Source organism: Ailuropoda melanoleuca, chromosome 4 (assembly GCF_002007445.2).
Source record: "Ailuropoda melanoleuca isolate Jingjing chromosome 4, ASM200744v2, whole genome shotgun sequence".
Classification (NCBI taxonomy): domain Eukaryota; kingdom Metazoa; phylum Chordata; class Mammalia; order Carnivora; family Ursidae; genus Ailuropoda; species Ailuropoda melanoleuca.
In genome coordinates, this window is record NC_048221.1 from 55,262,654 (window position 1) to 55,284,005 (window position 21,352).

The 21,352-nt window shown below is 41.0% G+C and overlaps 1 protein-coding gene and 1 pseudogene across 2 annotated transcripts in view; both read right to left on the reverse strand.

Moving 5' to 3' along the window:
• The window catches only part of RAB7A (RAB7A, member RAS oncogene family), a 68,076-nt gene that overhangs the window by 36,068 nt on the left and 10,656 nt on the right, over window positions 1-21,352 (reverse strand). The window lies entirely within an intron of this gene.
• On the reverse strand, window positions 8,188-10,564 carry LOC105236929 (annotated as a pseudogene).

The following is a 21,352-nucleotide window of genomic DNA, read 5'->3' on the forward strand; positions in this document are numbered from 1 at the left end:
GATCTACATGTCACCAGAACAGCACCTCACAGATCACTTCTCATCACAGAGGCTGGGAAGGAAGAGCCATACACAGCTGTGACCATCTCAATATAGTGATTAAACTTATCTTCACTAATAGTGGGACAATCAGACATTATGAAACATTCTCATCAAAAACATATAACCTAAATTTACCCAAGCTGCACAAGAAATATCAGGGGTAGAGGAACATATTAAATATCAAAGGATGCAACCTGCCAAATCCAAAATGTCGAACATTCTGTTAAGACAAGTGGCTCAATCTTTACAAAGTTAAAGGTAATGACATAAAAGGAGGGAGAGGGAAGGGACCACACGCTAGATGAAAAGACCTGAGCATTTAGGGGTGAATTTACTTTGTTTCTTTTTAAAAAAGCTTTTATTTATTTATTTGAGAGAAAGAGCGTGTGAACAGGGGTGAGAGGGAGAGGGAGAAGCAGACTCCCCACTGAGCAGGGAGCCTGATGCAGGACTCGATCCCAGGACTCCATGATCTGAGCCGAAGGCAGTTGCTTAACTGACCGAGCCACCCAGGTGCCCTGGTTAAAGAGTTTCTGATACTGAATCCCCAAGATCCCCCAACTTTTTTTTTTTTTTAAAGATTTTATTTATTTATTTGACAGAGAAAGACAGCCAGCGAGAGAGGGAACACAAGCTGGGGGAGTGGGAGAGGAAGAAGCAGGCTCCTAGCAGAGAAGCCTGATGTGGGGCTTGATCCCAGAACGCCGGGATCACGCCCTGAGCAGAAGGCAGACGCTTAACGATTGAGCCACCCAGGTGCCCCGAAGATCCCCCAACTTCACCATGGGCTGTTAGACCTGTCAGGGAATGTCAACATGCAGAAACCAAACCTTCTGAAGTAGTTCAAGGTGTGCTGAACCAGTTGTCAGTCCTCCCCAGGCAAGAAGGTCCTCACTACTAATTCAGATTTAAGTAATCCTTCACACATCATTATGTTATTCCCTCCTGGTTTGTTTGTTTGTTTTAGAGGGTTGCAGGTGTGTAAGACTTCAGACAGTTAAGGAGAATGGGAGAGGTTTGTAATAAAGAATACATTAACATGGTTTGCTTATTAGTTTATTGTGTTGGGGAAGAAGGGCCTGAAAGGGAATGAATACTAGTAAACATTCTAATTCTTGGGGAAGGGTGAGCGAAACCCTTAAGTTTCCATTTTTTTTCCTTCCCTTGTCCTTTCCCCTTTCCCTTTTTTCATCTTTAATCTTTCACACAACAAAACCTAACTGTAGCCTAGAACAAACTGCCCCATCCTTTTTAGCTCAATATTTCCAGAAGTATCCACACCCCAAAAGGTTTTCAAATTTACTAGCATAAAGTTAAAGAAAGCATTCTTACTGCATTGTATTTTATATTATTACTTACTGTGGTAAAATATGCATTAACATAAAATTTACCATTTTAACCTCCTTAGCTTTATAAACAAATTCTCACATCTACAATTTCATTTTCTTCCTCACTTGTAAGATAGACTTCCTGGCCAACTCTTAGGGTTGTAGGGAGGATTCTATGTGCAAATAAATAGGTAAAGGAGCTTTGTAAACAATAAAACACTTTACACAGATACATGACTTACCCGAAGTCACTATGGGACTGACCGTAGGGAATGACATGATCTTGCCTTGCGCCCCCCCCCAAAAGAGGATTAGATTTAAAAAGATTTCAGTTACCACTAGTTCAAAATGTTTTTGAGTCTGTCAACCTAGAAACTAAGTGTTTTCCTGTAGCTCTCAGTCACCCCAAAGCTACCCATCCTTTCATTTCTACATCTCACTTCTGTTATGGTTGCTGGATGAACTTCCTCACTTTTACTCAAAGGCTTAACCATCAAAAGCCTGTTGGTTAGGTGACTAAGCTGACTTTCTGCCAGAGTGCATCTGGCTGTTCACAAACCAGACACTAGTTCTCTGAACTGTAAGAAGTATCTGAGAAACATGGGACGCCTGGGTGGCTCAGTCGAGTAAGTGTCTGCCTTTGGCTCAGGTCATGATCCCAGGGTCCTGGGATCGAGCCCTGCAGTGGGCTCCCTGCTCAGTGGGGAACCTGTTTCTCCTTCTCCCCCTGCTTGTGCTTGCTCTTTCTCTGTCAAATAATAAGTAAAATCTTAAGGAAAAAAAAAAGTATCTGGGAAACAGAGGTATGTAAAGGATCAGTTTAAGGATGCTCTGGGACCTGTCCTTAGGAAAGAGTGACTCTATTATTAATGCCAAGTTTATTAGTCAGGGTTGTCCAAAGAAACAGAACCAAGAGAACCACTAAGATGGAGGAAGAGAACCTAATGGCTCTTTGGCCTCATATATAAGCTCATATTTTGTCAATTACCTTCAAGTGAGATTTAAAATACGTTGTTAGGGGCGCCTGGGTGGCACAGCGGTTAAGCGTCTGCCTTCGGCTCAGGGCGTGGTCCCAGCGTTCTGGGATCGAGCCCCACATCAGGCTCCTCTGCTATGAGCCTGCTTCTTCCTCTCCCACTCCCCCTGCTTGTGTTCCCTCTCTCTCTGGCTGTCTCTATCTCTGTCTAATAAATAAATAAAATCTTTAAAAAATAAATAAATAAAATATGTTGTTAAAAATAAACTTCATATACATAAGATTTACACATGTAACAATGTTTAAGATCTCATAAATATATACAGGATCATATATATAAACATATGGAGGCCAAGAAGTCCCAAGATCTGCAGTCTGAGGGCCTGACAACCAGGAGAGCCAATGGTATAAGATCCAGTCTGGGTCTGAAGGCACGAGAAAACCTCCAAATAGAGTGAATTCTCTCTTGTTGAAGCTTTTTGCTCTACTCAGGACTCTTAACAATTGGATGAGGGAAATCTGTTCTGCACAGTCTACAGATTCAAACGTTAATCTCTTCCAGAAAGACTCTCACAGATATATCCAGAGTAATGCTTTAACTAAATAACTGGGCATCCCCTCCCCAGTCAAGCTGCCACATACAATTAACCACCAGGCCAGGGCTAGATATGAAAAGCTAACAGCTCACCCACTTGAGGTTTCAGGTAAAATGGGGAACTGTAATGCTTAAGCACAGGCCCATCTCTTTAGGCTGAAAAGGAAATGCTAAACGAACAGAAATGTCAAAAGTTTCACAACACTTTGCTTCTATTTCAAAAGTTACCAAAGAGAAGGTTTAACGGGACTGAAACTGTGCTAGTTATTAAGACTCTGGCAAAACAAAGGTCCGCCTGCCAAACTGGATCATCAATGCACAGCTTGCTTTGGACCACATTTGAGAGACACCGTTGCTAAATACTAATTCAAGGTGCAAACACAAAACTGCGGTAACAAAAAGGAAAAGGGACGAACACTCCATATTCCATAACTACACAAGCTTTTCCACCACACTACACTATGAGGTGGTAATATATGATTTATGAAATCACATTTCAACGTCAGATCTGTCAGTTAAGATGCAGTTTGGTTTTGAGAGGAGAGTTTGTATGAAGTGAAGGTACTGATCTTAATTTCCTCATTTGTAAGAACATCACACTGTGGTGCAACATCACCATCTATTTCCAGAACTTTTTTTCAACACGGCAAACAGAAACTCCACACAGATTAAGCAATGATTACCCAGGTCCTGCTCCCCCAGCTCTTAGTAATCCCTATTCTACTTTCTGTCTATGAATTTTCCTTCTTTAAATAGCTCATGGGAGTGGGATCATACAATATTTGTATCATGTATGGCATATCTCAGCATGATGTTTTCAAGGATCATCCACATTGTAGCAAGCATCAGAACTTCATTCTTGGGGTGCCTGGGTGGCTCAGTCATTAAGCGTCTGCCTTCAGCTCGGGTCATGATCCCTCGTCGTCGTCGTCGTCGGGCTTCCTGCTCAGTGGGGGGCCTGCTTCTCCCTCTCCCTGCTGCTCTCCCTGCTTGTGCTCTGTCAAACAAATAAAATCTTACAAAAAAAAAAAAAAGAACTTCATTCTTTTATATGGTGAATAATATGCTGTTGCGTGTAAACAACACATCCTGCTTATCCTTTTTAATTAATTTTCTTTAAATTGAAGTTAGTTAACATCTAGTGTATTTTGCTTATTCTTTTATCTGCTGATGATGTGGGTTGTTTCTATTTTTTGACTCTGAATAATTCTGCTATGAACAACAGTGTATCAGTATCTGTTTTGAGATCCTGATTTTAAATCTTTTGTCTATATACCTAAAAGTGGGTTTGCCAAGACATACAGTAACTCTGTTTAAACTTTTAAGGAACAACCAAACTGCTTTCCACAGCGCCAGCACTGTTTCAACTTCTTAGCAGCAATACACAAGAGTTCCCATTTCTCCAGATCCTCACCAACATGTGTTTGATTTGACAGAGAGAGAGAGAGAGAGAGAGAGAGAGCGCGCGCGCGCGCGCGCGCGCACGAGAAAGCACAAGCAGGGGGAGTGGCAGAGGGAGAATCTGAGTCCCTGCTGGGCTCAACACAGGCCTTGATCCCAGAATTCTGGGATCACGATTTGAGCTGGAGGCAGACACTAACGCTTAACTGACTGAGCCACCCAGGTGCCCCTCACCCCTTTTAAGTAACAGCCATCATAGTCAGTGTGAAGTGGTATCTCACTGTTGGTTTAATTTGCATTTCCCTAATGACTAATGATATGCATTTTTCTGTGTACGAATTAGCCATTTGCATACATTCTTTGAAGAAATGTCTATCCAGGTCTTGTGCCCATTTTGAATCGTGTTTTTATGTTGTTGAGTTGTAGGAGTTCTTACATATTCTGAATATTAATCCCTTATCAGATATATGATTTACAGGCATTTTCTCTCATTCTAAGCACTGTCTTTACTCTCTTGATACTGCCCCTTGAAGTACAGTTTTTAATTTTGATGAAGTCCAATTTACCTGTTTTTCCCTGTTGTTGCCTGTGCTTTCAGTATCGTATCCACAAAATCACTGTCAAATCCAATGTCATAATTTTTCCCCTATGTTTTCTTCTAAGAATTTCATAGTTTTTTTTTTTTTAAAGATTTTATTTATTTATTCGACAGAGATAGAGACAGCCATCGAGAGAGGGAACACAAGCAGGGGGAGTGGGAGAGGAAGAAGCAGGCTCATAGCAGAGGAGCCTGATGTGGGACTCGATCCCAGAACACCGGGATCATGCCCTGAGCCGAAGGCAGACACTTAACCGCTGTGCCACCCAGGTGCCCCAGAATTTCATAGTTTTAACTATACAGATTTAAGTCTGGTTTTGATCTAATTTTTGTACATGGTGATAGGTCAAGCTCATTCTTTTGCAGGCAGATGTTTTCCCAGTACTATTACCATTTATTGAAGACGCTGTCCTTTTACCACTAAATGGACTTAGCACCTTTGTGGAAGTTCAACTGATCCTATATGAAGGTCAATTTCCGGGCTCTATATCCCACTGATCTGCACATGTATCCTTACGCCAGTACCACAATGTTTTGATCATTACAGCTTTGCAGTAAGTTTTGAAAATCACGAACTGGGAGACTTCAACTTTGTTTTGAGTTTTCAAGATTGTTTTCACTGTTCAGGGTCCCATGATTTTCTGTATGAATTTTAGGATGCATTTTTCTATTTCTGCAAAAAACAGTCATTGAAATTTTAATAGAGATTGCACTGAATCTGTAGATGGCTTTGGGTAGTAATGCCATCCTAATAAAATTAAGTTTTCTAATCCCAAAACGTGACATGTCTTTTTATATCCTCTTTAATTTTTTCCAGCAGTTTTAGAGTTTTCAGTTTACATCTTTCACACACCTAGTTAATTCTTTAAAATCAGTTTTTTAAATTTTAAATCCAGTATAGTTAACACGCAGTGTTACATTAGTTTCAGGTGTACAATACAGTGAATTAACACGTCCATACATCATCCAGTGCTCATCACAAGTGAGCCCCTTAATCTCCATCACCAATTTCACCAATCCCCCTGCCCACCTCCCCTCTGGTAACCATCAGTGTGTTCTCTATAGTTAACAGTCTGTTTCTTGGTTCGTCTCTTTCTTTTTTTTTTTGCCTTTGCTCATTTATTTCCTAGATGCCATATATGAGTGAAATCAGATGGTGTCTGTCTTCCCTACCAAGCTAATTTTACTTTTTTTGATGTTATTTTAAGTGGAACTCTTTTCTCGGTTTCCTCTTTGGACAGTCCATTGTTAGTATATAGAAATGCAACTGGTTTTTGCATGTTCACTTTCTATCCTGCAACTTTGCTCAATTAGTTTATTAGCTCTAACAGGTTTTTATTTTTTAGTATGAAATCTTTAGATATTCTACATATATAAGATCATGTCATCTGCAACACAGATAATTTTACTCCTTACCTTTCCCATTTGGATGTCTTTTATTTTTCTTGCCAAACTGCTCTGGTTAGAACTTCCAGTACTGTTATGAATAGAAGTGGTGGCAGTGGGCATCCTTGCCTTGTCCCTGAACTACATCAGAGGAAGAGTTATAAGTCTTTTACCACTGTGATGTTCACTGGGTGCTTTTCATATATGGCTTTTGTTATGTTGAAGTAATTGTCTTCTATTCCTAGTGTTTGGAGTCATGAAAGGCTGCTGAATTTTGTCAAAGGCTTTTTCTGCATCGAGATGATCATGAGTTTTTCTTGTTCCTTTCATTCTGTTAATGTGGTGTACCATACTGATCACTTTTTCGATGTGCAATCATCCTAGCATTCTAGGAAAAAATCCCACTTGCTCATGGTGTATAATCCTTTTAATAGGCTGCTTAATCTGATTTGCCGGTATTTTATTCAAGATTTTTGAATCATTGTTTATAAGGGCTACCAACCTGTAGTTTAACTTTTTTTGTAGCGTTTGCCTGGCCTTGGTATCAGAGCAATGTTGGCTCACAGAATGATACAGTAAGTGTTCCCCCCTCTTTGATTTCTGGCAAGAATGTGAGAATCGGTGTTAGTTCTTTAAATGTTAGCATTCACCACTGAAGACATCAGGTCCAGGGCTTTTCTCTGTCAGTAGGTTTTGGGTAACTGATTTGATCTCCATACTTGACAAGTATGATTTTTATTGAGTCAGTTTTGGTAGTTTGTGTTTCCAGGAACTTATTAATTTCATCCAGTTTATTAAATCTGTTGGTGTACAAGTGTTCATAGGACTCTCTTATAATCCTTTTTTTCCCTGTAGAATTGGTAGCAACATCCCCACAAAGTTCATTTCTGATTTTTAGAAATAGGAGTTATTTTTTTCTTAGTCAACCCAGAGGGAAGTCTGTCTGCTCTGATCTTTATCATTCCCTTTCCTTCTACTAGCTTTGGGTTTGGTTTGTTCTTTTTCTAATCCCTTAGGAAGTCAAGTTAGGCTGTTGATTAGAGATGTTTCTTCTTGGGGCACCTGGATGGCTCAGGTGGTTAAGCATCTGACTCTTGGTTTCGGCTTAGCTCGTTAATTCTCAGGGTTGTGAGACTGAGGCTGGACTGGGGCTCTGTGCTCAGCCTGGGGTCTACTTGAGATTCTCTCCCTCTCCTCCCTCTCTACCTACCTACTCGCTTGTGTGCGCTCCCTCTCAAATACATAAATAAAATCTTAAAAGAGATGTTTCTTTTTTTTCAATGTTAGCATTTATTGCTGTGAATTTCCCACTTAGTGCTTCTTCACTGTGTCCCTTAAGTTTTAGTATATTGTGTTTTCATTTTACTCATCTCTAAGTATTTAAAAACGTCCCTTGTGATTTTACCTTTGGCCCCACTGGTTCTTTAAGAGTGTGTTGTTTAACATCCACAAATCTGTGAATTTTCCAGTTTTCCTCCTGTTACTGACTTCTAACTTCATCTTGTGGTGGTCAGAAAAGAAATTCTGTATGATAACTATCTTGCTACTGAGCTTTAAATTGTGACCTAACACCAGGTGTGTCCTAGAGAAGGTCCCCTGTGCACTTGAGAAGAATGAACGTGCTGTTATTGGGTGGGGTCCTGTATGTGTCTGTTAGATCTGGTTGGGTTATTGTTATTCAAGTTCTCTATTTCCTCACTTCTCTGTTCTCTACCCACTCTCGAATAACATTGTAAAATCATCTCTCTCTCCCTTCAGTTCTGTCAATTTTTGCCTCATGTATTTTTTTCATTGTAACAGTTTTTACTTATTTTTTTTTTTTAAAGATTTTATCTATTTATTTGACAGAAAGAGACATACGCAGGGGGAGTAGCAGAGGGAGAGGGAGAAGCAGGCTCTCTGCTCAGGGACTCAATCCATGGTCCTGGGATCATGACCTGAGCCAGAGGCAGACACTTAACTGAATGACCACCAGGCGCCCCTTAACAGTTTTTACTTAAAGTTGCATATAAGATTACTCCTGGGGCGCCTGGGTGGCTCAGTCTTAAGCATCTGCCTTTGGCTCAGGGCGTGATCCTGGCGTTCCGGGATTGAGCCCTGCATCAGGCCCCTCTGCTGGGAGCTTGCTTCTTCCTCTCCGACTCCCCCTGCTTGTGTTCCCTCTCTCTGTCAAATAAATAAATAAAATCTTAAAAAAAAAAAAAAAAGAAAAAGATTACTCTACTCCTGCATCTTCTCAATTGTTTCTTCCTTATATATGCCCTTTTCCTTTCCTACTTGGCAAGACTTGGCTTTATGTTCAAGCATCTTTTGGCGGTCTTTGTCCAGTTTTAGTCTAGTAATAACCACCTTGCTAGAGTGAATGCCCACATGGACAGCTGTGCCATTCACCTTCTCTCACCGTACTCGTTCGGTGTAGATGACGTACTTCTTCCTGTAAACCTGGGCTACTCTCTCAATTTGCTGACCTTTGTAGTGTCCTCATGCAATCTGCACTTCATCATCCTTTCAGAAAGATGGACATAGATTGAACGTTTTACTTCTGTCTCAGCTCTTTGAAAAAGGGGAAAATATGATCTTCCTGCGAACATGGGAAGGTGCACCGAAACGCCGTTCGCGGTTCTTGCTCCAGTCAGAAGTCACAAAGGGCTGAACTTCATTTTGGCCGCTGGTGCTTCAGCCATGGCTACAACGGGAAGGGCTGCTTCATATAATTTGATGACATGTCATTAGATGTGTAAACGTTTACCATTATTTTGTCTTCTTACAAAATTTTTTTGATTTAAAATCTATCTTCACTCATCTTCTCAGTACAGCCACCCCAGCTCTCTTTTGGTTACTATTTATGTGAATTATCTTTTCCCACTCTTTCATATTAAAATTTTTTGTGTCTTTGGATCTAAACTGAGTCTCTTGTAAATAAATAGTTGGATCAGGTTTTTCTATCCAATCTGTCAATCTGTCTTTTCGGAGTTTAATGCATTTATACTAAAAAAAATTACTGATAAGGAAGGACTTATTTCTGTCACTTTGGTGACACTTTGTGTTCTACAGGCCGAATAGCTTTTTTGTTATTTTGCACGACTATCTTCTTTTGTGTTCAACTGATTTTTATGTAGTAAAACATTTTAATTCCCTTCTCATTTCCGTTTGTGTGTATTCTATAGCTATTTTCTTTGTCATTATCCCTCAGCTTTACAGATGTTAATAAAGTACCTTACTGTGTTGTATGCAACAAAACCCTTTCCTATAGTATTGTGATGCCAACAGACTTGTATCATCACTTTGAGACCACAGTTTAAGCAAAAGGAAATGAATACTCTTAAGTGTAAACACTGAGGTCTTTAATGCCAGAAATTATTAGATTTCCAAACTAGAAAGGAAAAGCCCATTGAAGCACCACAGATTTTAATTTTCAATAAAGTAACATTACTCTCTAGTAATCTGCCTAAACAAAGAGCTTTTTGGAGTTCCTTAAGGAAAAAAAAAAAAGAGCAGGTACCTGGGTGGCTCAGTTAGCTAAGTTTCTGACTCTTGATTTCAACTCAGGTCATGATCTCAGGGTTGAAACTGAGCCCTGCACTGGGCTCCTGAGTCTGCTTCGGATTCTCTCGCACCTTCTCTCCCCACTCTCTCAAATAAATAAATAAATAAGTCTTAAGGGGGGGGAAGCAAAAAGTCTTAAGACCAAAAAGTGAGAAAACCATTGTAGATTATCTCAACCATTAGCAGTCCATTCCTTGCCCTGCACCATTGTGATGGAATTACAAACATCCACTTGGGCCCCTGGCTGGCCCTAGGTTTTTAGTTCTTATAGCTCAGAAGGCTGATTTTTGGTGACCTGATGGACTTTGGTAAACTGACAGACTGTTTTCTCCTTTTTTTCTTTCCATCTTGTTTCTTTTTTCTTTATTCTACATTCTTTTACTTTTCCCATTTTTTTCTATTTTCCTTTTTCTTATTTTTCTTTGTTCTATTTTCTTATTTTTCTTCATTGTCTTTTCTCATTTTTCTTTTTTCAATTCTTTTAGTAGCAGTTAGTAAGCGTAATTATTGTTTTACATCAGTATTAATGTCGTTAGCACATCAGCATTGCCAATTAGCACGGTTAGCAGATCACCATGCAGCAGGGCGCTGCAGCCATCTCTGCTACCAAATTACCCGTATCTACGACTATGAGCTCCTCCAAGACCACTGGTCAGGGTAACTTCGCCAATGGTGAGGTTGGCCCAGCACATCCTGACTGGGACAGAGGCCGTGAAGGTCATTAGGAAGAGTCAGCAGAGCTCCTCCAGTTTCCAGGGACTTTTCTATGAAGCACACAGCACAAAGGCCTTGAATCACACCAATACTGTAAAGCTGAGGTGACTGACACTGAGGAAGCACTATGCCTTGTCTCGGAGTATGTCAGTGGAGACATGTTTGGTTATTTACAATGGACCATGGCCACATGACAGAGAAAGAGGCCAGAGGCAATTCCAGCAGCCAGTATCCACTGCGTAGTACTGCCACCAGAATGGTATAATCCACAGGGACCTGAAGCCAGAGAACCCACTTTGTGACACTCAGGTGAAATGTAAAAATTACAGACTTTGGCCTCAGCAACGAGTTCACCACTGGCCATAAGCAGAACACCTACTGTAACAGCCTCCCTTATACTACCCCAGAATCCTTCCTGTGCCAAAAGTATAATGATCCAAGGTCACCTGGGTGGCTCAGTCGGCTGGCTAAGTGTGTCCAACTCTTGATTTCAGCTCAGGTCATGATCTTAGGGCTGTAAGATCGAGCCCCACATGCCCAAGCATGGAGTCTGCTTAAGATTCTCTTTCCCTCTCCCCCCGCCCCCTCCCCCCCCCAGCAATTACAACAATCCACTATAGTGGATGTGTGAAACACAGTAATCATTGTCACCATGGTCACTGCTGTCCCTGCCTTTTGTGGGAGAGGACTTCAGGGAGCTATGGAAGCAGATCCTGAGGGGGCAATACCACATTCCAATATTCTTATCTCCTGAATGTGAAAACCTCGAGAAAATTGATGACCCTCAACCCCAGTGATAGAGGAACGTTAGAAAATATTATGAGGGATCCATGGATAAGTATGGGCAAGGAGAAGAAACTCAGATCTTACACAGAGTGCCTCATGACAATAAGGACCCCCAGGGTGCCCAAGGTGATGATGAACATGGGCTATGGGTGGGACCAGATCCAGGGCTTATGAACAGCATGGAGGTATGACAGTGTGATGGCCGCCCATCATACCGGGTAATCCCAAGCTCAAGAAACTCAAGGTGAAGGGCCACCCCCTGTCATAGTAAGTCCCTCCTCCCCTTCTGTAGGCCCTAACAGCTGCATTCTTTCCCCAACTTAGAAAGTTCAGCAGATGTCTGACAATGCAGTAAAAGCCTGCTATTCTCACCTGGTTCTTCAAGGCAGAAGAACAGTGGCTGGAGGAGCACGAGAACTCAAGAGTAGAAGGCCACAGTGCCTGCCAGTCCCCCACCCAGTCTGGAGTCAAGGACCACCATCCCCAGCTCAGCCCCCTAGCAGTGGCCCTGGGACCTCCTCCTCCATCCCCAGCACCAGAGGAAACCAACTGTCGTCAATGTGTGTCCTTAAAAGGAAATCCTCTGCAAACCAGGCAGCCTGATGGTACCACCCAAACCTCTCCCTCTGGTCACAGCCAGGGCCAGTGGTGATGGCTGGGGTCCTCAACTTAGAGACACTTCTGTTTTAAGCTGCCCAGCAAGAATCAGAAAGGCCAAAAAAACAGAGTGAAGCCCATTTAATCTCTCATGGTAGATGGCCAAGGCAGAAATCAAATCAAAGACCATGGGGAAGTCGAGGTGCACTCCCTGAATTTTAAATGAAGAGAAAGAAGATGCTGAGCTCCAGCGAGCCTGACAACACAATACAGATTAGCCAGAGACTAGGCACAAAAAGCTGCAGATGGGAGCAACGTAAGAAGTACATGCTGTGTGTGCAAGATGCTTAGGGAAGAGGGCTTGGTTATTACTGATAAGGAAAGATTTACTTCTGCCATGTACCATGTTTTCTGTATGTCTATTTTCCCATTGTTCAGTTCTTCATTTACTGATATTTTTTTGTATTTAGTTGAATTTTAATGTAATTTTTTTAAAAAAAGATTTTATTTATTTGAGAGAGAGAGAGAGAATGTGCATGTGCATGCAAGTGGGGAGAGGGGTGGGGGAGAGGGAGAAGCAGACTCCTTGCTGAGCTGGAAGCCAGACATGGGGCTTGATCCCAGGACCCTGAGATCAGGACCTGAGCCGAAGGCAGATGCTTAACTGTCTGAGCCACCCAGGCGCCCCAATGTAATTTTTATGTATCATTTGGTTCCCTCTTCTTTCCTCTTCTGTATATTTATATTTTCTTAGAAGTTACCTTGGGGATTACAATCAACATCTTAAATTTATAATAATCTAGTTTAAATAATATCAATTTAGTTTCAATAGTTTATACTCTGTTCCAATCTGTCCTTTCTCCTTTACGTTGTTATCATAGATTACATCTGTACGTGTTGTGTGCCTATTATGAGAAACTTAAAACTTTATTTTATTTATTATTTAATAATAATTAATTATAATATAATTAATAATAACTAATAATTAATAATAATTAAAAATAAAGTATTATTTAAAAATATTTTACTTACTCATTTGAAAGAGAGAGTGTGAGAGACAGAGAGAGGGAAATGGCACAAGTGGTGGGGAGGGGCAGAGGAAGAAGCTGTCTTTTAAATCATATATTTAAAAAAGGACCAAACAGGCACTGGGTAACTCAGTCGTTAAGCGTCTGCCTTCGGCTCAGGTCATGATCCCAGGGTCCTGGGACTAAGCCCCACGTCCGGCTCCCTCCTCAGCAGGCCTCAGTCAGGAGCCTGCTTCTCCCTCTGCCTGCTGCTCCCTGCTTGTGGCTGTGCATGCATGAAGGAGCGCACTCTCTCTCAAAAATAAATAAATAATTATTTTTTAAAAGGACAAAATAAAAGAGAATATTGACTTTTATACTTACCTATACCAGTATTATTTCTTCTTACGGCTTTGAATTAGTGTCTAGTGTCTTTTCACTTCAGACTGAAAAACACTCTTCAGCATTTCCCATGGGGCAGGAGCAATGGTAATGAATACTCTCAACTTTTGTTCATCTAGAAATATCTCAATTTCTCCTTCATTCTCGAAGGATAGTTCTGCCAGATACAGAATTCTTAGTTGGTAAGGTTTCTCTCCCCCCCTCAGGACTTTAAAATATGTCATCTTTACTGTCTTTCAGGCATCCATGACTTTTTTTTTTTTTTAAGATTTTATTTATTTGAGAGACAGAGAGAGCCTGAGCAGGGTGGAGGGTCAGAGGGAGAGGGAGAAGCAGACACCCCACTGAGCAGGGAGCCCGACGCAGGCCTGGATCCCAGGACCCCAGGATCATGACCTGAACCGAAGGCAGACCCTACATGACAGACCCACCCAGGTGCCCCTGGAATCCATGATTTCTGATGAGAAATCAACTTTCAAAATCTTATTTAGAAACCCTTATATATGACAAGTTGATTCTCTTGCTTTCAAGTTGTTGCTTTGCAAATTCAAGTTACAACTTGACTGTAATGTGTCTTGGCGTAGATTTCTTGTTTATCCTCCTTAGAGTTCATTAAGCCTTCTTAGATGTGTAAATTCATTAAATTCTGGAAGTTTTGGACCATTAGATTTTCACAAATGTTTTGTTCCTCTCTATACATTCTCCTTCTGGAGCTCCTATGAACTGCATATGGCATGCTTGATGATGTCCTGCAGGTCCCTCAGGCTGTGTTCACTTTTCATAATTTTTCTCTTTCTGTTCCTCAGGCTGAATAACTTTGATGGTCTTACCTTCAACTTGCTGATCTTTTCTTCTGTCTGCTCACATTTGCTGGCAAACCCCTCTAATAAATTTTGTTTCAGGGGCATCTGGCTAGCTCAGTCGGTTGAGTGTCTGACTTGATTTTGGCTCAGGTCATGATCTCAGGGTTGTGAGACTGAGCCTTGTGTTGGGCTCCCTGCTCAGCAGGGAATCTGCTTGAGATTCTCTCTCCCCCTCTAAAATCAATAAATAAATCTTAAAAAAAAAAGCAAGGAAAAAAAAAAAACTTTCATTTCGGTTACTGTGCTGCTTTTTCTGTTCCAGAATTTGTTACCTTCTTTTAATTTCTTTCTTGATGGTCTCATTTTGTGCAGACATTGTGTTCTCAATTGCCTTTAGTTCTTTGTCCATGATTTCCCTTAGCTCATTGAGTATATTTAACACAGTTGATTTAATGCTTTTTTTTTTTTTTAAACAAGGTTTATTTTAGACAGAGAAAGCATGGGCAAGCAGGGGAACGGGAGAGGGAGAGAGAGCAGCAGACTCCTCGCCGAGTACGGAGCCCAAAATGGGGCTCTAGCCCACAACCCCAGGATAATGACTGGAGCCAAAATCAAGAGTTGAATGCTCAGCCACCCAGGCACCCTGATTTAATGCCTTTAACTTATAATTCCAATGTCTAAGCTTCCTCTGAGATGGCTTCTGTCCAATTCTTTTTTTTTTTTCCCTGTGAATGGGCCACACTTTCCTCTTTCTTTATATGTTTCATATTTTTTTTCTTGTTGAGAAATGAACATTCTGAATATTATAATGTGGTATCCTGGAAATCTCACTCTCCTGTACCTCAGGGATTGCTGATTGTTGTTTGCTGAGAGCTGGAATTGTCCATTTGTGAGCACAGCACTCACTTACGAAAGATCAGCAGTCTATCCCTTCATGAAGCACATCTCCATCCAATCAGGTTCCAGAGTTCCAAGATAGTTGATTCCAAATACTCTTTCCAGGTCAATGGCTGACTTGGTAGAGGGACTGACCTCTAAAGCTCCCCACTCAGTCTTTTTGTGTGACATTACTGTAGACTACAGTCTTTTAATTTAAACATCAGTGAACTAGTCCAATTTTCAGACCTTGACCAAACTCATTCAAGCCCTTGAATCACTGCTAATTCTCTCAGCAGAAAATGCCAGGTACGTGCGTATTTTTTGGACCTAAGTATGATTTGTTTTCTAGTTTTGGTAAAGGATTAGGATGAGTCATTCCTTCCTTAAATTTAACATCTTTCTTAAATCTCTTGTGACCACAGAAGACCATCACAGGAAAGGAACTGATATGTGGCAGAAGGCAAAGATAATCTAATAGCATGGACTTAAAATATCAAACTAGTGGTTCCTGGGTTTAAATACCGTTCAAAATACAAGTAGTAGTATGTAGTGTTAAGAAGTGGTTGACTGGGAGTATGGCATAGAATTTACTTCAAGAGTCTTTACTCTGGGTACAACTGTCCAGTGTTCTGAAGGTACAGCTGGAGTTAATACTTCTAACTCTGTGCTCAGAACACATTAGGGACTTGAATATTTGCTAAAATATTTAGCTTCCTTTGTATTAAAAGAAGTATCTTTCTGAAAGCATACATAAGGAAGGATAGAATGCTCCATATAGGTAAACTACTTAGCTCTCACTCCAGAAATCTTCTCTCTCTAAAACATGCCTTTTTTTTTGGGGGGGGGTGCCTGGGTAGCTCAGTCAGTTGGGCATCAGACTCTTTTTTTTTTTTTTTTAAGATTTTCTTTCTTTATTAGACAGAGAGAGAGAGGGAGAGCACAAGCAAGAGGAGCGCGGCAGGCAGAGGGAGAGGGAGAAGCAGGCTCCCTGCTCAGCAGTGAGCCCGGTGTGGGGCTCGATTCCAGATCACGACCTGAACCAAAGGCAGACGCTTAACCAACTGAGCCACCGGCACCCCGGGGAATCCAACTCTTGATTTTGGCTCAGGTCATGATCTCGGGCCCCATGTGAGGCTCCATGCTCAGCACAAAGTCTGCTTGTCCCTCTCCCTCTGCTCCTCTCCCTGCTCTCTCTCAAATAAGTAAAATCTTTAAAACATATATTTTTTGAAGCAATAAATTTGTATCAGTAGGATAAGCTGGGAGTTTACAATGTTTGGGAAATCAATGTTCTAACAGTGAGCAGTTCCCACCAAACAAATTCTTCCTCCAAAAACAGCCAAACTACCTCAACAATTAACCTGCCAATGGCTGTGAATATGAATGAGTTCACTATGAATATAACATAATCAACGGTTAAGAGCAGTAGGGGAAGTTGGGAACTTCTATTCAGTATCACCAGAAATGGATACAAATCAGGGTACCACACCATGCCAGCACTGCCCATAATCTTTGGTTAATGGGTAATCCTACTTTTTCAGGAGCAGTTAGCTCTGTTTCCTCTTTCAGCGTCGCTGCTGTGCTTGCCCATGCCTATCCCTATCTGTCTAAAACCTGTCAAATAGGTGTCCCTGCTTTTAGAGCCATAGTCACCATCTTGGACCAGGCTTGCACATATCCTACCCATGCTATTTTAGCTGTAAATCCTTTCCACTAGAATAATGCCCCTCATATTTTTGTCATTTCCTTTCAAATATGTAAATATGGACAGATTATCATGATGAAATGTGGTCAATATGAAAATGAGAGTACCACAAATCTGTTTGCCTTTAGCCACATCACAATACTTCCACCTGGGCTCTTGAATAGTGACATACCCGAAAAACACAAAGCCTGTCACACTGAGAAGCAGTGTATACCATGCCACCTTTCTTACTGTATTCAGTCCCAATCTGTCATCCTCATTTTCAAGGCCTACCATCTTACCATCTTCTCAAATCTATCACCTCAAATCAATCTCTGCCAAGAATCTAGACACCCTACTTCCAAGTTCTCCACATTAACATACTGCGAAGGTCATGGGTCCACTTCTCTCCTTTCCTTGATGCATCTCTCAGCCAAGAAAACCCAAGTAGTGAAAAGAACTCTGCGCCTACTTCACAATGCACATGCAAAACACATAAATGCACATAGGCACATTCTAAAATGTAGTTAGATTTTTTTAAAAGTACGGTACAGAACAAGGTATGTTCCCATTTGTGTTTATTAGCTTGAATCCTATGAAAATGTCATTTTTGTAGGTCAAAACCAAGCAATTTTATGGAGTTCACTGTCTCTAAGGTAGGAGAGATTAAGGTAGAAAAATATTTGTTTTCAAGGTTTCCGTGTGTAACAACTGGATGTATGAAGTTTATCACTACCTCTTCACATCCAAAAACTGAAAACACCTGTCCAGAAGCCTACTATCAAATCTTTGCCACACGACATCATCGCCTTTTGTGGGTGGCTCCTCGTGTGTCACACAGTCAAAAAAAAAATTCCTCCAGGACAGAAACTATCTTACTCCTTTGGCATTTCCTTAGCATAGCACCCAATACAAAGCAGCCTTTGGATGCTTGCATGTCTGAATGACTACATGTCCACTTCCCCTGTCACCAGGGGTAGACCCTGTTCTCTACCACAATAGTGGGAAGCAGAAAAACCAACTCACTTCTCAGACTCTGACATGCACTGTTTGATTTTGGCCTGTGAACAAGCACAGGTGAAGTTATTCATTAACTGTATACACCATCTGTCTAGGGAGGGGTACATTACAAGGGTGACCAACATGAGCTCCTCCTCACTCCCAAACTCACAAGGGGAATCTTGCTACTATCTCACCTCTCCAGTGGGCTTACAGAAGTTTGGTCCCAAGGTTCCACCCTTCACAGAAACAGCACACCTTTCTCTCCCCCAGGTAGATCACGGGTGCTTTTTATCTCCAGATGACTTTATGGGCACACAGAACTGGCAAGGCACAGAAGACTGCCATTTGGCAGGGGCAGGTAGCCAGTCACATGTAGACAGGATTTCATGTTGTTGTCATGCAGAAATGATTAGCTACAACTTGAGAAGGTAATAAGCAAGGGGAAAAAAGGAAGAACCGGCTGACCAAGTGTACTTTTTTCCCCTTCTAAAACACAATCGTTTCTCCCAATTCAGACTGCTAACATTCTTTCAACAGCCCCAAAAATAAAGACTGGCCCGATGGTCTACTCTTTATCTGTAAAAATTGACTAACTCCCTCCTATTAGTTTGTTACAATTAATTAAAAAAAGGAAAAAAAATTTAATTCATGCCAAGTCTGGGACACTCGTATGGAATCTGCTATTACAACCTCCACTAGAAAATGACAAAGAAATCTAATTTGTCAAAGTTAAACAAGAAAAGTTGGTAAAAAATCCATCTAGAGTGCAGATTATGAACTGTTATGTTCAGAGCTGCAAGCAATGATCACAGAAGGCAAAACATGAAATGCATAAAAACTTCTTCATGAACATAATTTAAAACCTAATACTTGCTTTCCAAAGTCTATTTTCAACTCATCACTTAAGGTGGTTGGGTTACAAGGAATGAAAGATATGTACCACTGCCCCACCAAACCCAAGGCTCCTTGGGGGTCAGAAACCAGGTTTTCTACTGTTTGTCGACCTACTACCTTGCACAAGGCTTGGGATGTGGTGGCGCTCAATAAAACCTACTGACTGTATAAACAATTATACGGTATTTGTCCCAGATACAAAGGGGAGAGATTTTAGCTGCCTCCTTCTGCTAGGGCACCTTAGAAATAGCTTCTTCTAAATTTCTTGGTGGATGAAACCGCCAGACAAACTGATTAGGGGACCAGGCAAAGGGGTAGAAAGAAAACCGATTTAATGAGAAGCAAACATACTTTGAGCCTAACTCTGACAAAGTTCTATGAAAAGATGGAAAACTGCTGAGCTTATCAAAATGTATTATGAAGCAGAAGCAAGTAAGGCAGTGGTACTGTCCCAGAGACAAAGAATGGATCAGAATATTTAAAAAAAGATACATGTAGGTGGGTAATTAGTGTGTGATGAAAAGATTTCTAGTCAGTGAGAAAAGGACGACAATATAACGAAATGCTGGCACAACCATACCTTTGGAAAGATTCTGATGTCATACTGCATCACACATAAGAATTCCAATGTGCTTGGTACTAGGGAAAAACATTGTTTTTATTGCCCCTAGGATGGGGAAAGCCTAGTACATTAACATGAAACCCCAAAACCAAAACAAATCAACAATGTTGACTACAGGGAAGTTTCTTTACTACAAAAACACACCATTAACCAAACCAAGCCATGATAAACAAGCCTGGAATGTTTACAACACAAAAAAGGGTCAATATTCTTGCTATATAGGAAGTTTAGGTTCAAACAAACAAAAACCCACCTCATTTGCGCTTTAGAGAAAACAGTCAATTCACAGAAGAAAAATAAACGGCTAATATTTTTTAAAAGCTTAATCTATTCATCAATAAAATGGGAATGAGGTATCATTTAAATTTTTCCCACTAGTTAAACTGTCAACCATTAAGAAAATTGACAATTGGCAACTATATAAATAGAATTCTCAAGCTACAAGCTCCTCTTGGAGGCAGTATGGTAATGAATACCAAATTTTAAGTATAAACAACTATACCGTAAGGAAATGATCAAATAAGTGGCTTTAAAAAAAAGATATTATTTTTAAGTAATCTTTAGACCCAGTGTGGGGTTCTCACAACCCCAAGATCAAGAGTCACATGCTCCACTGACTGAGCCAGCCAAGAGCCCCTTAAATAATTTTCTTAAAGAGAAAAGTTGGAAGTAACTGATACATTCATTTAGAAGATGGTTAAACTTGGTAAATGCAGTATCACACAGCCATTAAAAAGAGTAATGTACTGGGGCCGCCTGGGTGGCGCAGTTGGTTAAGTGTCTGACTTTTGGTTTTGGCCCAGGTTGTGATCTTAAGGTCATGAGATCGAGCCCTGTGTCGGGTTCTGTGCTCACTGCAGCGTCCGCTTGGGTTTCTCTCTCCCTCTGCACCCCCCCCCACTTAAAAACAAAACAAAACAGTGTGTACTGACAAGGAAAGGTGAGTAATACATACAGTAAAATCTTTAAAAAACAAAGTTATAGAAGAGTGTACTGTATGATCCCATTTAAATATAAACATGTAAGTTTGGAAGTATAGTCATCAAATTATCCAGAAGGGTAATAGAGAACTATTCACTTGCTTCTGTAATTTAGAACCAAGTCCATTTTAGGAAAAAATCTAACCACCTAGGGACGCCTGGGTGGCTCAGTTGGTTAAGCATCTGCGTCCGGCTCAGGTTGTGATCCCAGAGTCCTCGGATGGAGTCCCGCATTGGGCTCCTTGCTCAGTGAGGAGCCCTACTTGTGCTTGTGCTCACACTCTCTGACAAATAAAATTTTTTTTTAAAGATTTTATTTACTTATTTGACAGAGAGAGACAGCTAGTGAGAGAGGGAACACAAGCAGGGGGAGAGGGAGAAGCAGGCTTCCAGCAGAGGAGCCTGATGTGGGGCTCGATCCAGAACGTCAGGATCACGCCCTGCGCCAAAGGCAGATGCCTAATGAGACTGCGCTACCCAGGCGCCCCTCTGACAAATAAATTTTAAAAAATTTCTAAAGAAGAAAAATAGAACCACCTATACTGAGGTTACTCTTGCCCCTCATAAAGTGAATGAGCAGGGCTTCGTGTGGGTGATAGCTTTTGAAATGGCTTAAAGGGTCCTCAAAGTTTCTGATTGTGTCCTCTTGCCAGTTGGGATTTTGCAAAAGCCACTGAAGAATGATCAAGAGCCAAAGAAAGCCAAAATATGAAAGGATCTTGAGGATAGCCAATCCGCTATGCTCATCTTTCAGAAGTGGAAACGGAAGCTTAGTAACTTACTTCAGAGCCATACTGCGGCCCTGCTTAAGGAATTCTCCAAAATCCTACTGCTTCTGGCCTACTGATTTCAAATAATGTGAAGAATTCACAGGTATTTCTTTCTTTCACCCAGAGAACACAACACAGGAGTATGCATGCGTACATCTATAGATATATCCATGTATCTATATGGCTATATACATATATCTCAAAAGCCACTTGGAGAATATATTTTCAGTTCTTTCTTTCAAATGATTAGCTTTTGGGGGAAAACTGATGAATTAGTTTAGTATCTACCCTGAAGCCCCTCTCCGAGGGTACGCAAGACACATATGAAATGTGCGCAAGA